Source organism: Lynx canadensis, chromosome A1 (genome assembly GCF_007474595.2).
Source record: "Lynx canadensis isolate LIC74 chromosome A1, mLynCan4.pri.v2, whole genome shotgun sequence".
In the NCBI taxonomy this organism is placed as follows: Eukaryota; Metazoa; Chordata; class Mammalia; order Carnivora; family Felidae; genus Lynx; species Lynx canadensis.
This window is the reverse complement of record NC_044303.2, coordinates 2,826,901-2,832,900: the sequence shown is the minus strand read 5'-3', so window position 1 is coordinate 2,832,900 and position 6,000 is coordinate 2,826,901.

The following is a 6,000-nucleotide window of genomic DNA, read 5'->3' as shown; positions in this document are numbered from 1 at the left end:
TTGGGTATTTGCAAATATTCTCAAATAATGATTCAGATGGTATGCGTATTTTTTAAAGCCACGATGTAAAAAGGTCATATCAAGGCAATAGATATGACTATTTAATCTCAAAAAAAAAAAGAAAAGTATCATCTTTCCCCTAGGAAAGTCCAGTGTTGGATCCCACACAGCTCGTGCTGGGACCACCAGCGGAGGAGACCCAACACAACACGACGTCATCTGTTAGCGGCTGCAATCCCCAGCTCTCCATCGGTTCTCCCTTCCAGTCTGGTATCGAGTCACCAAGGTAAGGCGCTGCCTCCTTCACCAGAGGAAGAGCCTCCCTGTGGGCCGTTCGGGTGCCTCCCGCCGACTTGGGTACATTTAGAATCGAGTTGTCTCCCATGTCTCGCAGGGCTCTGTGCCATCTGAGACACAGCGGGAGGCAGATCCCCCGGGCCCCGGTTAACAGCACACCGTATGCCAGGCCCGTCTTGCCACGACCATGGCTGTGTCAGACAGCGTGGCCTCTTTCACACAAGGGGACGTTTGTGGGATGAGGTGACATCTTTTCAAAACACCAGAAGGCTTCTGACTGGCCAGCGTACCGGTCGGCTTGCCTGGCCGGCCCGGCTTCCGTGGGTGCACCACTGTCTAAATGGAGAAGGGGAAAATTATAGGGGAGAGGCAAATGACTGGCTAAAAAAGAAAAAGAAAGAAGCCAAATCCTTTCTCCCTGTTTATAGCACTGCCACTCCATTCGGTCCCAGGTAAGAGAGAGCACAGCTTAAAAATTTGCCGTTTGCAAATGAGCAGGGCGGCATGGAAGGAAGTGCTTCTTTAACCCCCGCCACAGAAATTGTTGACGGCCAAGTGCGCTGGCGATCCGTAAGGGGGGCGGCCACCAGGCTCCAGCCTGTCAATTTAACTCTTTCTTGGAACTTGCTTAATGGGGTTTTATGTTCAGCATCGTGAACTTTGGAATATTCAAGTTCAAGTTTCACCTGCAGAGCTCCCATCTGTTCTTACTTGACTCTCAGAATTTCCATCTGCTCTCCTTTAGGCCTGTCTAATGGGATGCCCAGTTGGCCTCTATGGCTTTCCCAGGTGCTGAAGTCATGGAAATTTTATGACATTAAAAAAAATAATAATAAAAACTTTGGTCCTACAAGTTACCTGTGTAAAATAATTCCGTGGTCCAACAACGCTTCTTGAACAATATTTCCCAGAATGTCTGTTAAGAGCTACTAAGGCCATGTGTAGAAATAGTTTATTGCTGTCTACACGTTGTGACGTCAGAGACCGTAAGTCATGTTGGAATAAGACAGAGGGCCATGCCCCAGCTTTCTTCCCAGACAAGCAACTCAGACCTTTTCTAGTTCCAAGCCCAAACCTGTAGATCTCACCCCCGCCCTGGGTCGAGTGAGAGCAAGGTGAACTTCTCTCTAATTTCAGTTGTTCAGACCGGCCTAACCTCAAGGCTCAGAGCTGAACTTTGTGTCGGGGTCAGACAGTGACAACACAGCCACTGAAGGAACAGGATAGGAGCTCATCGGAAGGTGGCTGGAGCCATAATACCAGTGTTCGAGACATGTTCGTGTCGGTGAGTCATTCACATACAGAGCCTCCAAAAGGAAGTCCATGCTGGAAAAGCAGGAACGTTCCATATAAAGTCTGAGATGATTACTGGTGGGGACCCAGTGAGAGAGGAACAAAGGAAGGAGGTAAATAAGGCTAAATAAGGAAAGGACATGAGGATTTGCAGAAAAACATTTAGTGTGCTCAGAAAGGTCTCTGAGTTAGACCTCCGGTTTATTCAGCATATTTCTTGAGATGCTGATTCACTTAGCATACGATGTTTTACTGTCAATGGAGGCTTTAAACGGGCTACAGGGTCATAGGTCCCTTAGGTAGATAGCAAGGAAGACTGTCCTGAGGTGTGATTTGGATGAACCTAAAAGGGACTCCGCCTCCTCTCCGATGATATGCCATCTGCAGACTCACTCTCTGGGAGCAGCAGGTGTGACAAAGCTGTGCCATTTCACTCACTGTGCATTTAAACTCAAATGTGCCCGAAAACAAAATGCATCGTTATTAGCCTGGCCTGAGAGTCAGATCACTGAAACTTTTTTTAAGCAATACCCGGCTTCTCTCGGATTAAAATGGCCCCATTCCCATTAGCTGCTCCCTTCTGCTCAACCCCCTAAGATGGTACCCAGGCGTGAGGGGTGGGGGATGACTGGCATATCTTCATGTTGGGAGGTGTGGTCCTCTCTGACCTCGTGTTGGTCCTCAGGTGCGTATTGGCGACATCTACTGGTCTTCAGGGTATGTCTCTTGTCCCAGCTTGACTCTACATGCCTGGTGAACTCGTGATGAGTTTTGGGTTCCTGTCTTGGTCCTGGGAGCTTGGGCCCCCATTCTCTTCCATAACTGGCTTCTGCAGCCCTCAGTCCTGGGGAGCTCTGGCCACACCTCAGCAGGACCCAGAGCTGGCCCCCGTCAGTGCACCTGAGGGGATGCGATGCCCCTCCATTTCCTCTCATACACCTTCCTTCCACCATTGAAGATCCTACCTTCTGTTCTCCCTTCCGTTAGCAGAAGAAACACCTTCTCTTCCCAGTGGAGAGCTCTCTGAGATGAAATGTCTACGCAGAATGTTGATGTGCCAGAGGAGGGAAGAAAAGAACTCAGACAATTCCTTGGGGTCGCAACAGGAATTGGAGTCGGGGAAGCTATTGAGGCAGTCAGCGTAACAAAGGAGAAACCACTTTTCATGACTAAGGACATAAAATGTATCACTTTATTCAGTTTTTGCACTTCAGTCACTTATTAAATAATTTCCTCCTACATTATTACCTGCCTAAAACTTTAACCATGTCAGATGATGTCTTTTCTGTCTCTGATAATAGATATTCTGGAGAACATGTTCTTTCTGTGGAACAAGATTCAAGGAGATCATGGCGAAGCTATGCACTGTTGTGAGAGGTCCACATTCATTTTTGGACTTGCGGGTTCTTTTCTGCCACAACAGTCCGAGCCCTTTAGTGAAGCATACTCTTGAAGGCTTATCTGTCTTAACCGTGATGTTTGGAGGGAAAGTAATAGCACAGCAGCAACAGCAAGAAAATCAAAACTGAACGTCTGATAAGATGACAGCTGTGTGAGCGGAGTTTTTCCAGAGTTTGAAACATGGCCTCTCTTAGAGCACAGCACTACAGCTGTGGATACACATGGATGCTAAGAGTTTCGTTGGTTTATACCTCTGATGATAGGGATAAAATGAAGAGAAAGTTCTGGAGCGAACCTTCAGTGACTCTCAGGGCTTTAGGGGAAAAGGGCTGCAAATGGACGAGACAGTGGGTGAAGAAAGAAGGTGTCATTCTACCGAAGGTAAGATGCAAATACTGTCTCCCGAAGAATAATTCTAGGTTTATGTTAAGCTTCTATGGTACACATAAAAAGAAAATCGTGACATATTTGTAGAAGTATCAAACCTGAAGCAACGAAATGAGAAAAGTTAATATCTTCATTCCTCACCACTCCAGGAAAGAAACACATCCTTCAAGAGAGTTCCAAGAAGCTAAACATCGATCTGGTAAAAGACGACAAAGTGTGGCTCAGGATTTACCATCACATACTAGCTTTGTGACCTGAGTTTTATCAGCCTCATCCAGTGCCCGCCTCATAGTATGACCGTAAAGGTTAAATAAGACGATAGCTGGAAAGTACTTAACATACATCATATATGTTACGTGCCTGGCATAAAGAAAGCACTCAAAACAGAGCGTCTCTTATTTTATGAATCTATATTTTATAACTTTATCTCGTTCGTCTTCATCGGTCTAGGTGATGAAGAAGGAAGCGAGGCAGCTTTCCATGTCTAAGTGACACGAAGTTGCCAAAGTGCTGGCACTGTGACAGGTGCCACCCAGGGTGCCCCCAAGGTCCAGCAGGTTAGGCAATCTGCTGTGAGCCCCAGAGGTACCTTGCTAGGCCTCTCAAACCTGAAACTCAGATCTAGGGTTACTGATTATAAACGTAGAACCATTTCCAATTCCCTCTTCTGAAATGTAAGGTAGGAGACAGAGAATTGAAACTTTTTTTTTCTTCTTCCTTTACTGACAAAATGAATCCTTCATGAAGGCCTCTGTTTATGACACATCAGGCACATGAGGGTTTTCTGTACTAGCCCATCAGTTAATACACGTAAGTGAGGAGTGAGCCCGAGCTACAGGAACCATCTGGAAGACTGGGGGTGGGAGTCAGTTCAGTCACTACATGTACATGCTCTCGGTTTTGCTTCTGTCACTTACGATGGAACCATGCTGCCAATTACTTCCAAATACAGGGAAAATTTCGGTGCGATGCCCGTCTGCCTATTAAGAACTCAACTCAGTGACACACACTCACATCCCCAAACACATTTCAATTTTGTCACAGAGAAGCCATCCGAGCTGAAAATGTTGAGGTCCTATAGCCCAGCAGGGATGAGATTTTCAGAGAAGCCTCCACAGGCTTCATCCCCAGCAACTCATCGGTGACACTCCTTTATATCCGGGGATACACGCCCTTGAAGAGCTGTTAAGAGAGAAGCCAGTTGATTCAACTCTGTTCTTGCAGCACTGTTTAACCCGAATGACCACTTCTAGATACTGATTTGTAGTTTATTCTGCACAGATAAGGGACATATCAATCCTCATGTTGAAAGCAAGATAGATGATAGATAGATAGATAGATAGATAGATAACAGATAGATAGATAATAGATAGATGATAGATAATAGATAATAGACCCTCCAATCTTTAAAAATATACATACATTTCTTAGAACTTTGATATTAAATAATTTACTGAAACTAGAGAAATAGATAAACTCTTACTATACTAACTCTAGAAACCTAAAAATCCCAGGAATTAGATTTCAAAGGATTTAGAAAGAATTCCTTACTCAAGACATTAACAGAGGCATTCTCTGTGAAACTGGAACTTGGGCTACTTTTGGTATCATTTTGTCCCTGAACCGTTGAGGTGATAAACATGTGCTCCAAAACGTCCCCCATCCCACTGGAGGGAGCGGTGTAGGAAATGGTGAGAGAGGGGTGTTGTTCCTGCACCGCTGTCCCCACCCCTGCCAGCAACCCTTTTCTGCCACCAAAGAGCCCAATGGCGTCCAATTTCTAACGTAAGTGTACTGCCTTACAATCAGTTGGTGATTCTCTTTGTAATTGCACCCTGGAGTCTTTTCAGGAACTCCCTGTCCCTTTTCAGAATTAGCTCGTTTATAGCCCTTGTTCCCACTCCCACCCCTACCTTTCTGGAGCCCTCCAAGCCTTGTGGGCATCTGCTTCTGCTCCCCATAAGGTCCTGTTTCCACTCAAATCCTCATCCATTCTCCAGGATTAGATAGAAGCCAAATGTCTACCATTCTGAACAAATGCCTCCCATCTGAGAAGACCCAATCCAAGAGAAGACCCAATTCTCAAGAGAGCACTAATTTAATTGCTCACCCTTGCCTATGTCCCATGATCTAAGCCCTTTGTACTATTATGCCATCAAAATGAGAATAAGGGAACTGGCTTTCTGTCTTCTTGTATGTGATCAATACGTACTGGGCTTGATATTGAAGACCTAGCTGGGAAACGTTGCTCTCCGAGGTACAGAAGTTAAATGTCGCTGATACCAAGATTGCCAGTGAAATCACCAGAAAGAAAATGTCAGACCCCAAAATGATGTGGGTGTTGAAAACTCATCATTGTTAACATTTTCTGGTGACCGTCATTGTTTACCAACTTACTGAGAAGTGTGGCCTGAATATTTTCAGCCACAACACAGTTGTTTCTTTGGAAGCAACTAATTGCTGTTGCTAACGATTCACCTCTGTCAGAGGGGAAATAGCTTTTAAATCCATTTGAATAAGGATACTACCACACACTGTCTTGTAGGCAGCCACGAATTATTGAATTTCCATGACCCAAATCGTAAGGAATCTTTATTTTAAGTAGTCCATTTACAAAACACC